Below are 23,053 nucleotides of genomic sequence, written 5' to 3' on the forward strand. Positions count from 1 at the left end.
ACTGACACCTCAGGATTTGATGGGGCAGGTCTGAAGCACATAAATACCCGGGGGGGCACTAGAAGCAGAGTCAATCATAAGAATGCAAACTCCATCAGCTGGAAGTTGAAGAAAATTAGTTCCCCAAATAGCATTTTTTTTACTCTTACAAGAAGAAGAAGGATTCTGGGTGGGAAAACCAGTAAGTATTCACTGATGGCATCAAATTTTAGAAAGCCTTGAATGTCAAGAAAAAGGAGCTGTGATTTTTGCCCCACTTTTAATAATAGGGAAAAGAGAAATACTGTAATAAAAGGTGAATTAAAGAGAATGAATCAAATAGCAACTGGAATATTGAGTCACAGTGGAATTCGTTTTTGTCACAGTCCATACACACACACAGAAAAAGATGGTAAATTATGGGGAATAAACAGTGTACAAAAGGGTATCATTGACACATCACTTCTGACAGGAGTAAGTCAAAGGTTATGGAGATAGTAAGTTTGGAATAAAATATTAAACTCGCTTTTTCTTACTTGATTTGACTTAGAGGTATGTCAGGCACAATGATTTATCTTTTGTCCTAAAGTAATAAATCAAATAATTATAATAGGATAGAAAAATGGAAAAAAAGGGAGATTCAAAGGAATCACAGATATTTGTCAAAATGTGAACTTAAACAAATATTCTACCCCCATTCACTCTTTTGATTATATACTGCCAGAATGAAACACAAATCAGTGCAACAAAGTGAATTTGTGCCATTAAAACTGAACATTAACAAAAAAAAAAGAAAAGTAAATTAAAAATTAAAATAAAACCAGAAAGTAATGGTGAGACAGAATAATTGTGGCAAGTCACAGAGAAACCTCCTTCTGAGAGCTGACATAACCTCTAAGCTGAAAAGGCTTAGAGGGAAATGGAAAAATGAACTGCTGCTAACTTTACGTCAAACAGAGATTGGCTATTTTTCTTTGAGGCTTTTATCATATAAGGAGCTCAGAAATATATTCAATGTATGAGTCAATAAAAGAGGATGAGAAGACACCCGAAAGAGAAAATAGGCACAACAATACTGTTGACTGTTGAATTCCAGCACACTGTCTAGAGAGCGTTAAGAATTTCTTCTTATTCATACTTTGCTTGTAATTTGAAGGCATCATGGACTTTTCCATGTACTTCCTCCACCTTAAACAACTCTTCCATTCTATCACAATGTTAATGAATACCCCAATGCCACAAGTGGAACATTTCAGTCTTTCCCCTGACTGAATATCAACGCAGAAAAGACTTTTCATTCAAACCTCTGTTGTATGGGGGAAAAATAGATCATAGACTCAGAAATATTATGCTAATATTTGATGAAAATATATTCTTTTTTTTTTCTTGCTGCATGGTTAAGTTCTAAACTTCCAAATCCTTAAAAAAATAATAGTAATCATAACTAGTAAATTCTGAAAAGCATCCACTAAGGTGATAGTAGGAAGCCAGGAAAACAAAGGAGTGCTCCAGAAACAAAAATAAGAGAAGTTTCCAATGAGCAAGACTCAAACATGTTGACTATCTCTAAGAGAGCCAACAAAGAGTAGAATAATCCTTATAAACAATCATGTGAAGTGAAGGTCATTGGGTTTTCACAAAAGTAGTTTCAATGGTAAGATTAGGGCAAAAGCCAGACTTTAACAAGATTAAAGATGAATGAAAGTGAAGAATTGGAGACTTTTCTTTTTTTTTTTTTTTAAGAGAGAGAACTATTTCTACAAGTTCAGCTATAAGTAAAAGCTGAGAAATAGTGCAGGATGCAAAAGAAGAATATGGGCTCAAGGGAAGGGTTTATTTTGTTTCTGCTTTGTGGTTTATTATTGCTTTTGTTACATATTGAGGGGTAAAGGATTTTTTTGTATTTATAAATTTCAGGGATGTTGTACCAGGTGAATGAAGAAAAGGTGAGCACCATAGGGGAAAGTCTGGGAACTTGGTGGTAGAAAGCTATGGAAGGCAATGCGAGATGGTTGTCTCTTTGTTTAATTCAAATTTATAAGGAAAGCTGAAAAGGTGCCAGTGAGGAACGGGAAAGAAGGAGAAGAAAGAACTTAAAGACAGCCATATATCTTCAAATGGTAAATCACTTTAAATAAAAATAGAGAACCCAGATAGATTCTTTAAGAAAAGATAATGATCTACTTTTTGGTGTCAGTAGTTGGCAGTGTCCGAGTGATATCCAGATAGAGCTAGCGGGTAAATTCTTAGAAAAACACAACAATGCATGAGAATTAGCAGGACTATAAAGGTTCAGATTTGTGATTATCTGGGCAGAAATAATAGTTGAAGCCAAAGGATTAGATGATACAGACAAATAAGAACATAGGAAAAGGGTAGGAAAAATTAATAAAAACAGAGCTTTTGCAAATTTCTATAGGAGCAAGAAGTTGATGGGAAGTAGACAGAGGAGTAGTGCCAGAAAGTTAAGATTACTAGAATTCCCTGTGACAGGAAAACCACACAATGGAACCCAAAGACTAAAGAAATAGAGAAGTAAAGCCACCAAGGCATTCCCACTGGATTAAAGCAAGGGGGGGGGGTGGCTTTCAAGAAAGTTCTTTCAGTAGATCAATAAGGGTAATGTGTTCAGGCCCCACGGATTAAATAGTAAGTGCAATTAAATAACAGCTGCAAACTTCTTTGGAAAAACTCCAGCTTCGAGGGGAATTGGAGAGCTGGGGTAGTAGTTTGAGGAGGCAGCAGAATCAAGGAATTTAATTAATTAATTGGAATGAAAGACTTTGCCATAATAACAGGAAGAAGTGAAATGTCCCAGTGGAAAAAGAGAAACTGAAAACAACAATAAGAGCATTGACAATTGATACAAGGAGCCTTCCTTCCATCCCTACAAAAAACGTTTGGCTCCATCATCACTGCAAGCTTGTGTCATGTCCTTTCTCCCATATCTGATGCCTCACTGATGTCCCTGAACTTCCCCAAGTCAGGAGAGACTCCAAACATATTTGCATGCGGTTCTCAGCCTGGATGACGCTCAGGTCTCATTTCTTCCCTAAAAGATCTTTTCTGACAATGCTCTCTGAAGCTGTCTGCCCATGAATTATACCTTATCACAGATTATCATTTATTTCCTTGATAGAAGTTATCAAAATAGGAAACAATCCTGTTTTCTCAGTTATCTCTAAACCCCATGAGAGGGAGTCTGTTCCATGTAACAATGTAATTTCCCTACTTGGCATTATTGAACAGTAACCAAACATTTGTAGAATAGATCAACAAACAAAGGTAACAGATTGAGACTTAGAGAACAAAAGGAAGAGTTCCCTTTAGAAACAAAGAGGAACTTTCTTTCCATGAGGTGGTTGGAGAAATTTTGAAAACACTCCATTTAATAAGGTAGGAGACGAGGTTATCTGCTATAATAATGTCCCAATACTGCCACAGAGCTAACACGCAAAGGGCACTTCATATTTGCCTCATATTATGTTCCCAGTACTTTACAGCAATGTCCCACTTAGTTCTCATGACAGCCAGGAGGTGGGCCATTGTACTCCACATTTTACAGCAACTAAAACTCAAAAGGAAGAAGAGATACAGCCATGGTCAGATGGCAGGAAAGGCAGTCAGCACTGAGATCCTGGCTTACTCTACATCTCTCCCTTATCCATGATGAAATACAACCGAATATGAGAATCAGATTGGACTTTGAGATATAAGGCAGCAACAAACCTCTGATATAACAGCAAAGGAGTGCGCATTTGAAGTCAGGGTTAAGATGAAGGGAATGGGGCTCCTGGGTGGCTCAGTCAGTTAAGTGTCCAAATTGAGCTCAGGTCATGAGTTTGAACCGCATAGGACTCTGTGCTAACAGCTCAGTGCCTGGAGCCTGCTTCGGATTCTGTGTTTCCCTCTCTCTCTCTGCCCCTCACCTGCTTGTCCTCTGTCTCTGTCTCTCAAAAATAAATTTAAAAACAGTTAAAAAAATTTTTTTAAAGTTAAGATGAAGGAAATATTTTAAGTGGCTCCGGTGGAACAGGCACCAAGTTATTAAACTGGGGTTATGTTTCCCAGAACCCTTTTCCCTGCATAGTTCTGGCCACAAGCAGACAAGTTATGCAAGATTTGGAAGGCAGGAGAGGAGCATCAGCCACACTCTTTTTTGTTCTGGCCGTCAGAGCTGAGTGGCATGCACCCAGCTCAACCCCTCCTTGACCTGAGGCTCCCGTGCTTGGCAGGAGGGGCCCTGCCCTCAGTGCCTGAACATCAGCCAGACCTCCTTCTCCAAATCCTGGGCCACCGAGTACAGCCCCTGGGGCACCAGCCAAGCCTGCAGATCTTCCTACCATCACCTCTCCTTTAATATCTCCAACCCCTGGGCCAATGTGTTTAGCTTTATGACACAGAAAACCAGCCTCTCTCACAGGTCCATGCAGCACTACAGTTGGAAGCTTCGACAGTGGCGAGAGAGGGACACAGACTCAGCTTTCCTCATTGGTCTGTGCCAGTCTGTCCTTACTCCCTGCTGCTTTTCTTCCACTATTCCTTCCTGACCACTCGCTCTGCCCATTTCCATCTTGGCCGGAGAAAAAGGAACAGCAGGCACACATGACCTGTGTTGGGGAGGAAGAATTGCCTCTGCCCTTCCAGGTCCTTCTAGATGGACTAAGAATCAAATTGACATGGTAAAGATTAGCAGAAGAAAATCAAATTTACTTTTATGCATACAGGGAATACACACACACATGAAATTCCAAGGACAATGAGGCAAATTGACACCTATAAGGAGAGGGGTAAGGGTGTAAAGATACAAAAGGGAGGAAGACCACTAGCAGGAAAGTGAGAGGAGATGTTTGGATAACATAGGTAGCCCTATCATGCAGGCAAATTTCTTAGGTAAAGAGGAATCTGTTAATAACTCTCTTCTTGGTACAGGCAGACAGTTGAGAAGGAGGTAAAGAGCTTTTCCTGAATCCTGTGAGTGTTAATTGCCTTTAATTCAAAATAATGTTTGTGCCAAAATGACCCATCTTGGGTGGCCTGTCCTTAGCTCCTCCTTAGTCAGCCCCATAATTGCATATATCAGGGAATTATAAGAAATTCCTTATACTATAGCACTCTTAGTGCTTTTCCTTTTCAGATTGAACCCTCGCAGGTTTTGGTTGATATAAGATAGCATCAGTATGAAACGGAGCCAGCTGTCACTTGTACTACTACCCAACGGTAATTTAAAACTAAAATAATAATAATAATAATAAAAATGAATGAATGAATGAAAGTCATCTGAGAGGATTAGGAATACAAGAATAGCTAAAGGACAAAGTGAGTTATGGAATTCTGCGTACATTTCCCCATAGCCCTGTATGGAATAAGCTCCCTCCTTATATCTCACCTTCTCTGAGAAACCCACCCTGACTTTCTGGACCATATTAGATATCTCTGCCACATGTCACCTTGGGGACTTCTGTTCATCTCTACTGAAATCCTAATACATTAACTCAACATAACTCAAGTTGTGTATATACTTGTCTGCCCTCTTGCATATCCTCCTTCTCTAGCATCTAGTCCAGTACTTCTACAAGGAGGGAAGAAGGGGTGCACGTCAATTATATCTCAGTAAAACTGGAAAAAGAAAAAGAAAGGTGGGAGAGAGAGAAAAAGGCTTTTTTTTCATTTTTTCATTTTTTTGAAAACTTCCCAGTCCTTCTGTATTCCTTTGCAGGACATTATGTGTTTTGTAGATATTCGATATATTTTTGTAACACATTAAATATATGTATGTACAATTTAAAATAACAATGGAGTTTTGTTACATATTTTATAGCTATCTTTGTGAAATGTATTATTACTTTCCACAGGATACTCTGAGCATAGTAGCTTTTTTTTTTTCAATATATGAAATTTATTGTCAAATTGGTTTCCATACAACACCCAGTGCTCATCCCAAAAGGTGCCCTCCTCAATACCCATCACCCACCCTCCCCTCCCTCCCACCCCCCATCAACCCTCAGTTTGTTCTCAGTTTTTAACAGTCTCTTATGCTTTGGCTCTCTCCCACTCTAACCTCTTTTTTTTTTTTTTCCTTCCCCTCCCCCATGGGTTTCTGTTACATTTCTCAGGATCCACATAAGAGTGAAACCATATGGTATCTGTCTTTCTCTGTATGGCTTATTTCACTTAGCCTAACACTCTCCAGTTCCATCCACGTTGCTACAAAAGGCCATATTTCATTCTTTCTCATTGCCACGTAGTATTCCATTGTGTATATAAACCACAATTTCTTTATCCATTCATCAGTTGATGGACATTTAGGCTCTTTCCATAATTTGGCTATTGTTGAACGTGCTGCTATAAACATTGGGGTACAAGTGCCCCTATGCATCAGTACTCCTGTATCCCTTGGGTAAATTCCTACCAGTGCTATTGCTGGGTCATAGGGTAGGTCTATTTTTAATTTTCTGAGGAACCTCCACACTGCTTTCCAGAGTGGCTGCACCAATTTGCATTCCCACCAACAGTGCAAGAGGGTTCCCGTTTCTCCACATCCTCTCCAGCATCTATAGTCTCCTGATTTGTTCATTTTGGCCACTCTGACTGGCGTGAGGTGATATCTGAATGTGGTTTTGATTTGTATTTCCCTGATGAGGAGCGATGTTGAACATCTTTTCATGGGCCTGTTGGCCATCCGGATGTCTTCTTTAGAGAAGTGTCTATTCATGTTTTCTGCCCATTTTTTCACTGGGTTATTTGTTTTTCGGGTGTGGAGTTTGATGAGCTCTTTATAGATTTTGGATACTAGCCCTTTGTCCGATATGTCATTTGCAAATATCTTTTCCCATTCCGTTGGTTGCCTTTTAGTTTTGTTGGTTGTTTCCTTTGCTGTGCAGAAGCTTTTTATCTTCATAAGGTCCCAGTAATTGATTTTTGCTTTTAATTCCCTTGCCTTTGAGGATGTGTCAAGTAAGAGATTGCTACGGCTGAGGTCAGAGAGGTCTTTTCCTGCTTTCTCCTCTAGGGTTTGGATGGTTTCCTGTCTCACATTAAGGTCCTTTATCCATTTTGAGTTTATTTTTGTGAATGGTGTGAGAAAGTGGTCTAGTTTCAACCTTCTGCATGTTGCTGTCCAGTTCTCCCAGCACCATTTGTTAAAGAGACTGTCTTTTTTCCATTGGATGTTCTTTCCTGCTTTGTCAAAGATGAGTTGGCCATACGTTTGTGGGTCTAGTTCTGGGGTTTCTATTCTATTCCATTGGTCTATGTGTCTGTTTTTGTGCCAATACCATGCTGTCTTGATGATGACAGCTTTGTAGTAGAGGCTAAACTCTCAGATTGTGATGCCTCCTGCTTTGGTCTACTTCTTCAAAATTACTTTGGCTATTCGGGGCCTTTTGTGGTTCCATATGAATTTTAGCATTGCTTGTTCTAGTTTTGAGAAGAATGCTGGTGCAATTTTGATTGGGATTGCATTGAATGTGTAGATAGCTTTGGGTAGTATTGACATTTTGACAATATTTATTCTTCCAATCCATGAGCAGGGAATGTCTTTCCATTTCTTTATATCTTCTTCAATTACCTTCACAAGCTTTCTATAGTTTTCAGCATACAGATCTTTTACATCTTTGGTTAGATTTATTCCTAGGTATTTTATGCTTCTTGGTGCAATTGTGAATGGGATCAGTTTCTTTATTTGTCTTCCTGTTGCTTCAATGTTAGTGTATAAGAATGCAACTGATTTCTGTACATTGATTTTGTATCCTGCAACTTTGCTGAATTCATATATCAGCTCTAGCAGACTTTTGGTGGAGTCTATCGGATTTTCCATGTATAATATCATATCATCTGCAAAAAGCGAAAGCTTGACTTCATCTTTGCCAATTTTGATGCCTTTGATTTCTTTTTGTTGTCTGATTGCTGATGCTAGAACTTCCAACACTATGTTAAACAACAGTGGTGAGAGTGGGCATCCCTGTCGTGTTCCTGATCTCAGGGAAAAAGCTCTCAGTTTTTCCCCGTTGAGGATGATGTTAGCTGTGGGCTTTTCATAAATGGCTTTTATGATCTTTAAGTATGTTCCTTCTATCCGGACTTTCTCAAGGGTTTTTATTAAGAAAGGGTGCTGGATTTGTCAAAGGCCTTTTCTGCATCGATTGTCAGGATCATATGGTTCTTCTCTTCTTTTTTTTATTAATGTGATGTATCACGTTGATTGATTTGCGAATGTTGAACCAGCCCTGCATCCCAGGAATGAATCCCACTTGATCATGGTGAATAATTCTTTTTATATGCTGTTGAATTCTATTTGCTAGTATCTTATTGAGAATTTTTGCATCCATATTCATCAGGGATATTGGCCTGTAGTTCTCTTTTTTTACTGGGTCTCTGTCTGGTTTAGGAATCAAAGTAATACTGCCTTCATAGAATGAGTCTGGAAGTTTTCCTTCCCTCTCTATTTCTTGGAATAGCTTGAGAAGGATAGGTATTATCTCTGCTTTAAACGTCTGGTAGAACTCCCCTGGGAAGCCATCTGGTCCTGGACTCTTATTTGTTGGGAGATTTTTGATAACCGATTCAATCTTCGCTGGTTATGGGTCTGTTCAAGCTTTCTATTTCCTCCTGATTGAGTTTTGGAAGAGTGTGGGTGTTTAGGAATTTGTCCATTTCTTCCAGGTTGTCCAATTTGTTGGCATATAATTTTTCATAGTATTCCCTGATAATTGTTTGTATCTCTGAGGGATTGGTTGTAATAATTCCATTTTCATTCATGATTTTATCTATTTGCGTCATCTCCCTTTCCTTTTTGAGAAGCCTGGCTAGAGGTTTGTCAATTTTGTTTATTTTTTCAAAAAACCAACTCTTGGTTTCGTTGATCTGCTCTACAGTTTTTTTAGATTCTATATTGTTTATTTCTGCTCTGATCTTTATTATTTCTCTTCTTCCGCTGGGTTTAGGCTGCCTTTGCTGTTCTGTTTCTATTTCCTTTAGGTGTGCTGTTAGATTTTGTATTTGGGATTTTTCTTGTTTCTTGAGATAGGCCTCGATTGCAATGTATTTTCCTCTCAGGACTGCCTTCGCTGCATCCCAAAGCATCTGGATTGTTGTATTTTCATTTTCGTTTGTTTCCATATATTTTTTAATTTCTTCTCTAATTGCCTGGTTGACCCACTCATTCTTTAGTAGGGTGTTCTTTAACCTCCATGCTTTTGGAGGTTTTCCAGACTTTTTCCTGTGGTTGATTTCAAGCTTCATAGCATTGTGGTCTGAAAGTATGCATGGTATAATTTCAATTCTTGTAAACTTATGAAGGGCTGTTTTGTGACCCAGTATATGATCTATCTTGGAGAATGTTCCATGTGCACTCGAGAAGAAAGTATATTCTGTTGCTTTGGGATGCAGAGTTCTAAATATATCTGTCAAGTCCATCTGATCCAATGTATCATTCAGGGCCCTTGTTTCTTTATTGACCGTGTGTCTAGATGATCTATCCATTTCTGTAAATGGAGTGTTAAAGTCCCCTGAAATTACCACATTCTTATCAATAAGGTTGCTTATGTTTATGAGTAATTGTTTTATATGTTTGGGGGCTCCGGTATTCAGCACATAGACATTTATAATTGTTATGCTCTTTCTGATGGATAGACCCTGTAATTATTATATAATGCCCTTCTTCATCTCTTGTTAAAGAATTTAATTTAAAGTCTAGTTTGTCTGATATAAGTATGGCTACTCCAGCTTTCTTTTGGCTTCCAGTAGCATGATAAATAGTTCTCCATCCCCTCACTCTCAATCTAAAGGTGTCCTCAGATCTCAAATGAGTGTCTTGTAGACAGCAAATAGATGGGTCTTGTTTTTTTATCCATTCTGATACCCTATGTCTTTTGGTTGGCACATTTAATCCATTTACATTCAGTGTTATTATAGAAAGATACGGGTTCAGAGTCACTGTGATGTCTGTATGTTTTATGCTTGTAGCGAATTCTCAGGTACTTTGTCTCACAGGATCCCCCTTAGGATCTCTTGTAGGGCTGGTTTAGTGGTGACAAATTCCTTCAGTTTTTCTTTGTTTGGGAAGACCTTTATCTCTCCTTCTATTCTAAATGACAGACTTGCTGGATAAAGGATTCTCGGCTGCATATTTTTTCTGTTTAGCACACTGAAGATCTCGTGCCAATCCTTTCTGGCCTGCCAAGTTTCAAAAGAGAGATCAGTCATGAGTCTTATAGGTCTCCCTTTATATGTGAGGGCACGTTTATCCCTAGCTGCTTTCAGAATTTTCTCTTTATCCTTGTATTTTGCCAGTTTCACTATGATATGTCGTGCAGAAGATCGATTCAAGGTACGTCTGAAGGGAGTTCTCTGTGCTTCTTGGATTTCAATGCCTTTTTCCTTCCCCAGTTGAGGGAAGTTCTCTGCTATTATTTCTTCAAGTACCCCTTCAGCACCTTTCCCTCTCTCTTCCTCCTCTGGGATACCAATTATGTGTATATTATTTCTTTTTAGTGTATCACTTAGTTCTCTAATTTTCCCCTCATACTCCTGGATTTTTTTATCTCTCTTTTTCTCAGCTTCCTCTTTTTCCATAACTTTATCTTCTAGTTCACCTATTCTCTCCTCTGCCTCTTCAATCCGAGCCCTCGTGGTTTCCATTTTGTTTTGCATTTCGTTTAAAGCGTTTTTCATCTCCTCGTGACTGTTCCTTAGTCCCTTGATCTCTGTGGCAAGAGATTCTCTGCTGTCCTGTATACTGTTTTCAAGCCCAGCGATTAATTTTATGACTGTTATTCTAAATTCACTTTCTGTTATATTATTTAAATCCTTTTTGATCAGTTCGTTAGCTGTTGTTATTTCCTGGAGATTCTTCTGAGGGGAATTCTTCCGTTTGGTCATTTTGGATAGTCCCTGGAGAGATGAGGACCTGCAGGGCACTTCCCCTGTGCTGTGGTGTATAACTGGAGTTGGTGGGTGGGGCCGCAGTCAGACCTGATGTCTGCCCCCAGCCCACCGCTGGGGCCACAGTCAGACTGGTGTGTGCCTTCTCTTCCCCTCTCCTAATGGCGGGATTCACTGTGGGGTGGCGTGGCCCATCTGGGCTACTTGCACACTGCCAGGCTTGTGGTGCTGGGGATATGGCGTATTAGCTGGGGTGGGTAGGCAAGGTGCACGGGGGCGGGAGGGGCAGGCTTAGCTCGCTTCTCCTTAGTTGATCCACTTCAGAAGGGGCCCTGTGGCAGCGGGAGGGAGTCAGATCCCCTGCCGGAGGTTTGGCTCCGCAGAAGCACAGAGTTGGGTGTTTGCGGGAGCCAGCACGTTCCCTGGCAGGAACTGGTTCCCTTTGGGATTCTGGCTGGGGGATGGGCGGGGGAGATGGCGCTGGTGAGCGCCTTTGTTCCCCATGAAACTGAGCTCTGTCGTCTGGGGGCTCAGCAGCACTCCCTCCCTTTGTCCTCCAGCCTTCCCGCTTTCTGAGCAGAGCTGTTAACTTATGACCTCCCAGACGCTAAGTCGCGCTTGCTGTCGGAACACAGTCTGTCCGGCCCCTCCGCTTTTGCCAGCCAGACTCGGGGGCTCTGCTTGGCTGGCAGGCTGCCCCTCCGCCCTGGCTCCCTCCCGCCAGTCCGTGAGGCGCACACCGCCTCGCCGCCCTTCCTACCCTCTCCCGTGGGCCTCTCATCTGTGCTTGGCTCCGGAGACTCCGTTCTGCTAATCCTCTGGCGGTTTTCTGGGTTATTTAGGCAGGTGTAGGTGGAATCTAAGTGATCAGCAGGACGCGCGGTGAGCCCAGCATCCTCCTATGCCGCCATCTTCCAACCGCCCCGGTAAATATTGCATAGTAGCTTTTTAAAAGCACTTTGTTATTTTACAAACTTTTTTCTTAGATGTTTCCTAATTCTCACTGAAAACCAAAGTCAATTATGTGTAACTCATTTAATTAACTTGGCAATAAAACTGAAGTGAATCAACAGTCAGCAGAAAAAATAAATATGCTATAAAAGAAGGATTTAAGTATATATTTTGTACAAAGTAAACATAATAAACTTTGTATACCTAGATGGGATACATGAAAAACAAGGCATCTACAAATTTTATTAATGCCTTAAGTAAAACTAAGGAATCATCCATCACAACAAATGGATTGTACTTATATATGATATGATACATAATCACAAGAGTCCAAAGTGTGATAATACTATACCTCTAGCTTAATGATATGAGTTAACAGCCTTATGTATGAATTTTTAGTAGAGTTAGGCACAAAAAAATAGGTGATACTTTAATTGTATTCATATATATTGTCATGAACTTATTTATTGTTAAATATTTAATATACTATTTAAAAGCCAAAAATTGAAAATGTACTTTTTCCTGATTTACTTTTCCCTGATTTAGATCTCGATGCCACTAATGATGAATTCTTAATATCAGCAGTAATCATTTGGGATCCCTAAATGAAAATGAGCAGCTACGAACAGAGGACTGATGGGAACTTCTCAGGATGGTTCCCTAGAGAATTACCTGCAGGTTGTGCTATAGAATGTCCTCCATAACTGGGAAGACATTTTTTTCCTTTGCCTACAGAATTTGTTCCTAGTTGGTGACCTCAACAGAGTGCTCTCTAAGCACAGTAAATTATTTTCTTGGGAAGGATCCAGTGTGTTTGGAATGGAGCTGTTGAGAGAAAAGTGAGCCATAATAACTCCAAATCTACCAAGAGATTCAGAGAAGAAATAATGGGAACTCCGATGAAGAGGGAAATATATGAAAGCACTTCACTTAGAGAGAAAGTAGTTTTGACTTGTGCTATTACACAAGTCCTTAGCTAATCTTTCTACTCCATAGTCAACTACCATAAACACAATTCTGTCAGTGGACCAGACTTTCCATTTACACAGAGACCAAAGCAACTGTTTCCCTTCAGCAAAGTCATCTTTTAGGTAAATAGACCTATACAAGTGTTTAAAACAAACCTCTACTAGTTATCCAGAAAAATAGACATAAATGATGAATGAAAAAAATTAATAAATATTTGAAGCATGAAATTGAAATATAAAGAATACCAAGGACAATTAATATAAACAATAGGTACAATTTAACAAACAGAAGAGAAGATTCTAATGAGTATCTTCAGCAAGCTCAAGATCATGTTGTCTACCTTAAAAAGAGCAGACTATCGTGAAACTGAAAAAGTCATAGAACTAGAAATAGTTTTTGAAATTAAAAATTTCTGTGGGTGAGTTCTACTTCCAGCTATGATAGTATAGCTTGTGGCATATGAATTGTCCCAATGAAACAACTAGGAAAGTGCTATAAAATACAGAAATGAGGGGCGCCTGGGTGGCGCCGTCGGTTAAGCGTCCGACTTCAGCCAGGTCACGATCTCGCGGTCCGTGAGTTCGAGCCCCGCGTCGGGCTCTGGGCTGATGGCTCGGAGCCTGGAGCCTGTTTCCGATTCTGTGTCTCCCTCTCTCTCTGCCCCTCCCCCGTTCATGCTCTGTCTCTCTCTGTCCCAAAAATAAATAAAAAACGTTGAAAAAAAAAATTAAAAAAAAAATACAGAAATGAATCTTTCCGAAGGCATAGAAATGGTGCTAAAGCAGCCAGGATCTAAGAGCCCAGATCCTGGAGCAAAGGAAGGCTCACCGAGTTGAGCACAACTTTCTGTACACTGCTTTTTCCTTCGGGAGCATTTATCTGTTTTTGGTCATGGCTGAGAAACAGGTAAACAGATAGCTTCTAAGAGGCCATTCAAATGTCAAGTATTCTAGGGCTTGGAGATAAAAATTAGAATTCAGAGATATGAGGGTATCTCACAGAGAAGAGGACACAAAGTGGTTAGCCCAAGTACTGGCACATATTTTCTTATTGAGGCATTTACTGATTTTTAAGTTGTGCAAAGCAAAATGTTAAGAAGTAATGCTCAAAGTGGCTAAAAACCAAAGTGGACTTTATGGCAGCCCCATGGTATTATACCAGAAAAACTGAAATTCATTATCTACCAAGGAGGAGAATCCTAGTAAATACCTCATGTTCACATTTAAAACATCTAGAGATTTACATCCACAGATTAGAAATACGACTTGCAGGGGCTCCTGGGTGGCTCAGTCAATTGAATTTCCGACTTCAGCTCAGGTCTTGATCTCACGGTTCATGAGTTTGAGCCCCACGTCAGGCTCTGTGCTGACAGCTCAGAGCCTGGAGTGGGCTTGAGATTATGTCTCCCTCTCTCTCTGCCCCCCCCCCCACTGATGCATATTCTCTCTCTCTCTCTCTCTCTCTCTCTCTCAAATATAAGTAATAAAAAAAAACATTAAAAATAAATAAATGTGACTTGCAAACATGGAAAATGGTTTAGAAACTTCCAAGATCTTGATCGGACTCAGATAATCTATCCATTTGTTACCTGCCAGATAATAGAATAAACCCTCTCTAAAGAAGGAGAGCCTCTCTAAAAAAAAATCCTCTCTAAAAAATATCTAAAAAAACCTCTCTAAAAAAAATCAATAACCTTTTTTATAATTTTTATGCACAATATCTGACATGAAAAATCACTAGGCATACTGAATGAGTGAATGCATATATATGCATAAATGCATGCATGAATGAATGAATACAGTTAGGGAAGAGAGTAAGCACAAGCAGAAATACAAGTGACATAGTCACTGTAGTTATCAGATTTTAATAAAATAACTGTCATTACTTTAAGAAAATAGATGATAAAATAAAGAAATTTGTTGAGAATCAGACTACATAAAAAGATCCAAGTGGAAACTATAGAAATGAAAACAAAGCAAAACTTAATAAATGAGTTTACCAGCAGATAGCAGAAGTAATAAATGAACTGAAATAGAGTCATCAGAAAATGTGTAGACCTAACATGGAAAATGAAAATGATGGAAGACACATAAAACAGTGTGAGAGACACATGAGATATAGTAAACACATTTAACACACATGTCATTTGAGTCTCAGAGGAGACAGAGGAGAAAGAATGATAAAAGTAACAATAAAGCAATGGCTGTAATTTTCTAAAACTGACAAAATATATCACCTTCCAGATTCATAAGATGCCAGAAGCCCAAGCAGAATAAACAGTAGGTAAATAACAATAAGACACATCATACTAATATTTAACACTACTTAAAGTTAAAGATAAAGAAGAATTTTTAATAGAGACAAAAATAATTCGTGACTTCTTAAGAAGCAACACTAAAACTGAGAGTTGACTTTTTGACAAAAGAAATGGAAGCCAAAAGATAATAAAGTAGCAGCTTTAACTGAAAAAAAAAAAAACAACCTGACATTGAAAGAAACCCCCAAATCCATATTCACTAAAATAACAACATTTCTAGGCAAACAAAAAACAATAACAACTTTTCTTCAACAGTCTTCTTCTATAAGGAAACAAAAAAGAGAGAAAAAAGTAAGAGAAGGAAGGAAGGAAGGAAGGGAGGAGGGAAGAAAGAAAGAAAGAAAGAAAGAAAGAAAGAAAGAAAAAAGAATTTCAGACAAAAGAAAATTATTCCACATAGCAAACCAGAAACACAGGAGGGAATAAATACTGATCAAAAAGATAATACTATATTGGTGCACATAAATGAAAATTGACTATACAAAATGCTAATAACATCTAGTGGAGTTTAAAATATATGTAGAATTAAAATGCATGACAACAATGCCAGAAACGGCAGTGGGATGATAAATGGAACTGTCCTGGAAATGATTACTAATTTATATTATACTATACTGGTTCAAGAATGAACATTTTAGTGTCTAGAAAGCCAATGAAAGAAGAGTAGAAATATATAAGTAACAGGAGAATAGAGGAAAATGGAAAAAAATAAAAATAGTTTATATAAAAGAAGGAAGAGAAAAAGAAAGAGAAAATATGAACATAAAATAGGTTCGAAAGAATGGAGTGTGTACCAGAAAGTAAATACTCCAGATAAAAGATGAAATTGTCTTACAGGATAAAACAGTAACAACAAAACATCATAAAAACAAACATTTTTCTTAGGAAAGATACTCTTTAAATATGAGGCACAGGTGGTTGAAAGTAAAAGAATATAAAATGATATGCCATGCAAATAAACACTAAGAACATCAACATGAAGCTGATTTAGCTATTCCAATATAAATCCAGTTGACATTAAGGTGAAAAGCATTACAAGAATAAAGAAGTACATTTTATGTAATAGAATATGTATTACTTTTTATTACTATGTAATACATTACCACAAACACAGCAGCTTAGAACAATACACATTTCTTTTTCTCACAGTTTTCATGGGTCAAAAGTTCAGGAATGGCTCAGCCGGACTCTCTGGTTCAGGGTCCCACCAGGCTGCTATCATGAAGTTGGCTGAACTTCATTATCACCTCATCAATGAAACTGATGAAGAAAAATACCTTTAGTTTTTGTTTGTCTGGAAATATTATTTCACTTAATATGGGTTTTGGGGTTCATAGGAATTTTCTTTCAAATAAAAGTGTCTTTCTCAGGGTTCTCCAAAGAAATAAAACCAACAGGATATATAGATAAATATATGAGGAGATATATTATAGGAATTGGCTTACGTGGTTATGGACACTGACAAGTCCTGCAATATGCCATCCACAGGTGGAGAACTGTAAGAGCCAGTGGTGTAATTCAGTCCAAGTCTAGACTCGAGAATTGGAGAGCTGTTGGTGTAAGTCCTGATTGTGGTCTAAATGATCGACAAAGGGGAGTGCCTAGGTCCAAGCGCAAGAGAAGAAGGATTCCCCCAGCCACAGCAAAGTGAGGAAATTTGCCCTTCCTCCACATTTTTTTGTTCTATTCTCTCAGTAGACTAGATAATACCCACCAAAACCTGTGAGGGTGATCTTCTTTACTCATTCTACTGATTCAAATGCAAATATCTTCCCAGGATACTCTCACAGCAGCATCCAGAAATAATGTTTTACCAGCTGCCTTGGGATCTCTTAGCCCACTTTAAGCTGACACATAAAAGTAACCATTACCATGTTATTTCATTATCTTTCTGGCCAGGTAAGTACCTGCTCATTCAGGTTGTTGGCAGAATTCATTTCTTTATGGTTGTATGGCATTTCCTTACAGCTATATATAAGGGCTCTGACTTATTGGCTGTTGGCTACAGGGCTGTTTCCTGCCATGTGATCCTCTCCATAGGCAATTCATAGCATGACTATTTGCTTCCACTGGGAGAAGAAAAACTCTTACCTGCAGGGAGAGAAAGCAATTCAGTAAAACTGACAGTACATGAATAACAAAATTAATATACAGTCTCTCAGAGGCCACACAATATCCAGTAATAGAAAAGTGTGTATTTTTAAATATGAATATGAATGTTATAAATTGGATTTCAACTGGCTTATAAAATAATTCTTAACAAATACAAAAATACTGAAAACATTCACAGTATTGTCTGTGTGGACATGAATTAAGTTATAAGTCAATAATATGATCATTATCATCACTGTTGCAATAGTCATGATAAGGATGTGGTAGAGAAGGATGTAAGGAGAAAAAGAAGGGACTTTAAACAAAAAGGTAGAGAGAGAGAGGAAAAGAAGAAAAAGATCCCTAAATTCTTGCAAATGATACATTTCTAAAAAACACAGGGATCACAAAGAAATAAAAATGGAGGTGCCTGGGTGGCTCAGCCAGTTAAGCATCCAACTGGCTCAGGTCATGATCCCAAGGTTCATGAGTTTGAGCCCTGCATTGATTGGGCTTTGTACTGACAGCTCAGAGCCTGGAACCTGCTTGGGATTATGTTTCTCCCTCTGTCTCTGCCCTTTCCCCACCCATGCTCTGTCTCTCTCTGTCTCTCAAGATTAAATAAACGTTAAAAACATTTTTTTAAAAAGAAAGAAAAATGAAAGTGGGAGATATTTTGCTTTTGAATCAGATTGGATATGCAATGTGTCAAAGCTTGTACGATACAGAGACAATCCTCCATAGAGGGATATTTATCATCTTAAGTGTATGTATTATGGAGAGAAGACTGAAAATTAATTATATCAGTTTCCATCTCAGAAAATTATAAAAAGAACAGCAAATAAATCCATGTAAAGTATAAGGAAATATATAATCATGGTAAAAATTGAAATTTATAAAATAGAAAATAATCATACACTAAAGAATATTAATACAGACAAAAATATTTTCTTAAAAAATAATAAAAAAGGGGGCATCTGGGTTGCTCAGCCAGCTAAGCATCCAACTTCAGCTCAGGTCATGATCTCATGGTTCATGAGTTGGAGCCCCGCATCAAGCTCCATGCTGACAGCTCAGAGCCTGGAGCCTGCTTTGGCTCTCTCTGCCTTCTGTCTCTGCCCTTACCCTGCTTGCACTCTCTCTCTCTCAAAAATAAACAAACATTTTTTTAAATTAAATAAATAAATAAATAATAATAAAAAAATTCGAAAACTACTAACAAGAATGACCAAGATAAAGAAATTAAAAAAAAAAAAAAACACATACAAAAAACACAAAAATGTAATGGTGTTATAAAGAATAAAGTGTCCTATGGAATGAACAAAAAGGGTAGTAACAGAGAAATGCTCAAGGATGGCTTGTGGTTCTAATAATATTCTTTCACGATTGGGTGGTAGTTTCATAGGTGTATTCACTTGATAAAAGTTCATTAAGCTACACATATTATCTTTTTACAGTTTTCTGTATATATGGTATACCCCAATAAAATAATTATTTAAAACAATATAATAAAAGAATAAAATTATAAACATAATGTAGTAAAAATGAAATAATTGCAATTTAAAAAGTTAACGAGTCTGTAGTTGTTCGATTATTTTTTTTTTTCAAGTTTTTATTTAAATTCCAGTTAGTTGGGGCGCCTGGGTGGCGCAGTCGGTTGGGCCTCCGACTTCGGCCAGGTCACGATCTCGCGGTCCGTGAGTTCGAGCCCCGCGTCAGGCTCTGGGCTGATGGCTCGGAGCCTGGAGCCTGTTTCCGATTCTGTGTCTCCCTCTCTCTCTGCCCCTCCCCCGTTCATGCTCTGTCTCTCTCTGTCCCAAAAATAAATAAAAAACGTTGGGAAAAAAAATTAAAAAAAAAAAAAAATAAAATAAATTCCAGTTAGTTAACATAAAATTAGTCTCAGGCATGGAACCTAGTGATTCCTACTTCCATACAACAACCAGTGCTCCTCACAACAAGTGCCCTCCTTAATGCCTATCACCCATTTAACCCATCTCACTGCCACTTCCTCCCCAGTAACCCCTCAGTTTGTTTTCTATGGTTGAAAGTCTTTTTCTGGTTGGCCTCTGTTTATCACCCCATGTCCCTCTGTTTTGTTTCTTAAATTCTGCATATGAGTAAAATCATATGGTATTTGTTTTCAAATGTCTTGATTGATTGCTGTAAACTAATGAATCCTTTTAAATTTGAAAAATTAAATTAAAAGGAAATTACTAGAATATACAAAATTGTTCCCTAAAGAGATAGGAAACATTTCAAGAAATTGAGCTGGAATTAAAATCTATCTGCCACATGTCCCCTTCACCCACACAGACACAAAAATCATCAGGTGGTTTTACGGTTAAATTTACCAAACACTCCAAATTTGGTAACTGTTGTAAAGAATGGGAAAGGAAGGAAAGACAATTCTTCCCACATTCATTTTTTAAGTCTAGCAATACTTTGGAAGCAAAATTGCACAGAGGAAGCCAAGAAAAGATAGACCAAATTCATCTATGAAGGTTCATGTAAAATTTTAAAGTTTATCTGTGGGTAAGAAAGTTCAAAATCTTTACACCAAAAAGAAACAAACAAATAAAAATGTCAACTGAATATAAGGCAAAGTGATTTAATAAAAGAAATGTCCACACTAACAAACTGGAATACTGGGAAGAAGAAAAGCAAATTTCCAACAAATGAAAATATATCTCTTTTGGACTGAATGCCTAAAAACATATATTTAAAAATGTTATTCAAAAAATTATTACTAACCTAGAATTCAGTTCTTAGGCATACTGGAAACCAAATTTGAGGGCAAGACACATATATTTCAGGAGTTTAATGATTCGGACAGTTTAGCTTTTTTTTTTTTTTTTCTTCAACTTTTTTTTTTTGTTGTTTTTTGTTTTTTTATTTTTTTTTATTTTTGGGACAGAGAGAGACAGAGCATGAACGGGGGAGGGGCAGAGAGAGAGGGAGACACAGAATCGGAAACGGGCTCCAGGCTCCGAGCCATCAGCCCAGAGCCTGACGCGGGGCTCGAACTCACGGACCGCGAGATCGTGACCTGGCTGAGGTCGGACGCTTAACCGACTGCGCCACCCAGGCGCCCCCAGTTTAGCTTTTTAAAAATAATAGTTGAGCTTCCAGTGAGACAAAGAATAAGGGAATAAAAAGACAGGCATTACAGGGGCTCCTGGGTGGCTCAGTCAACTAAGCATCTGACTTTGGCTCAGGTCATGATCTCATGGTTTGTGGGTTTGAGCCCCACATGGAGCTCTGTGCTGACAGCTTGCAGCCCGAAGCCTGCTTAGGATTCTGTATCTCCCTCTCCCTTTGCCCCTCCCCTGTTCGTGCTCTGTCTGCTAGCACCCTGTCTCTCTCTCTCACACAAAAATAAACATTAAAAGAAAAATTAAGAAGACACGCATTACAAAGCGTATATATATATATACACGTATATATGTATATATATATGTATATATGTATATATACATATATACGTGTATATATATATATATATATTTTTCTGGTTGTCAGCTCTACAGTAGGCCTACAAAACGACAAATCCAAATTAAAAGAGGAAGACAGAAGAGAGATTCATCACGTAAGGGAAAGACAAATATCCCAGAAAATTATATATACAATTAAGTCATTATTTCTTTGACCACAAGATAAAAGAAAGTTAACTAGGGGCTCAGGTCATGATCTCACATTTTGGGGGTTTGAGCCCTGCTATGGGGTCTGTGCCGACAGCTCAGAGCTTGGTGCCTGCTTTGGATTCTGTGTCTCTGTCTCTTTCTGTCACTCCCCCTCTCACACTCTGTCTCAAAAATAAATAAACATTAAAAAAAATTTTTTTTAAAGTTAACTAGAAACCACTATTAAAAGCAAAAAAAAAACCCAAAAAACAAAAACCACACATCAAGATAAAACAGAAAACCACAGGAAAGCCATGATCCCAAGATGAAGCAAACTAAATTATAGTGTTATAAATTATGATGAAACAAACATTTCATAGAGGTTTTGTAATTTAGGATTGCTTTTCAATTTTTGCAGGTACTATAATACTTTTTGTTTTAAACAATAGTCACAAAATAATAATACTCTCAATGCTGCCAATTTACTTCAATTTTAAAATCCGCTTAGAAAAAACTCAAAGACTTCATTATAATTATAGGCAAGAGATGTGGAAAAATTTGTAATTTCCTTATTTCATATGTTGGTAAGGTGGCAGAAAGTGTTTACAATGGATTGCCTGAGAAATAACTCTAACACTGGGGAAGTATATTACTTCAAGTTAAAAACAGAATTGACTACTACAAATAAAAACAACAATAACTGAAAATAAATACAGTATGGTTAAGGGAAAAGAGGTAGGAAATAAGATGAGTTCATTAACTCTCTTATCTTTCCCAGTGGGGAAATAATATATATTGAAAAATATGGATCAATCACCAGAAACCAGAAGTTTCTTTGTATTTCTTATTCACGGTGACCACCAGAGGAAAATAAAACTGATTATTTCTGGGGGATGGGGTGGAGTGAACTAGGTTTAATTTTACTTTTACATTATTTTTATTTTTGTAATCCTCAGTATTGCTTAAATCTCTTATTTTACTCTCCAAACAGTATTAATGAAAACAAATACATAATTATAATGTAAGTCTATTTCTTAAGTTTACTTATTTATTTTTGAGAGAGAGAGAGAGAGAGTGCATGTGTGTGCCAGCGGGGACGGGCAGGCAGAGTGGGAGACATAGAATCTGAAGCAGGTTCCAGGCTCTGAGCTGTCAGCACAGAGCCCTAAGCAGAGCTGGAACTCAAGAACCGTGAGATCATGACCTGAGCTCAAGTCAGACACTTAACCGACTGAGCCAACCAGGCGTCCCAAGTCTATCTATTTCATATTCTCCACCTGATGTTTCAGTCCTTTCTAAGATATGCTAAGTGCTTGAATACCTCTGGTGAGTGACTAAATATAAGCTGAGGCAGACACAAAATTAATTGTTTTCCTTATATCCCTAAATAGCTTTACCGATACCACTTTTGTCTTCTGGCCATCTGGAGGCAAATTCCCTCTCAACCTTCTCTTCTTTGCACCAAACAGTCTCTCTTCAAATACCCTTTTTTGGTTAACATATTCTTAAAGCACTTAGAATATTCTAAACCCTTTAGATAGATGAAAACTCAATCCTCCTAGAAATCCTTGAGGATGGTACTCTAGTATCCCCATTTTACAGAGGAGGCAGTAAGGCACAGAAAGTTTAAATGACTCACTCAATAACATCTCAAAGTGGAAAAGCCAGGATTTGAACCCAAGCAGCCTGGTTTCGGAAACCGTGCTCTCAATTGCACTGCTTTTCTTTTTTCTTTTTTTTTTTTTTTTCATTTTTTTTAAACGTTTATTTATTTTTGAGACAGAGAGAGACAGAGCATGAACGGGGGAGGGTCAGAGAGAGAGGGAGACACAGAATCCGAAACAGGCTCCAGGCTCCAAGCGGTCAGCACAGAGCCCGACACGGGGCTCAAACTCACGGACCACGAGATCGTGACCTGAGCCAAAGTCGGACGCTCAACGACTGAGCCACCCAGGCGCCCTGGCTGCCATTTAGTTTTGCTGATTGTTTCCTTCGCTGTGCAGAAGCTTTTTATTTGATGAGGCCCCAAAAGTTCAGTCTTACTTTTGTATCCCATGCCTCTGGAGACGTGTTGAGTAAGAAGTTGCTGCGGCCAAGATCAAAGAGGTTTTGGCCTGCTTTCTCCTCAAGGATTTTGACAGCTTCCTGTCTTACATTGAGGTCTTTCATCCACTTTGAGTTTATTTTTGTGTCTGGTGTGAGAAAGTGGTCCAGGTTCGTTTTTCTGCACATTGCAGCC

This window comes from Neofelis nebulosa, chromosome 4, assembly GCF_028018385.1.
Source record: "Neofelis nebulosa isolate mNeoNeb1 chromosome 4, mNeoNeb1.pri, whole genome shotgun sequence".
In the NCBI taxonomy this organism is placed as follows: domain Eukaryota; kingdom Metazoa; phylum Chordata; class Mammalia; order Carnivora; family Felidae; genus Neofelis; species Neofelis nebulosa.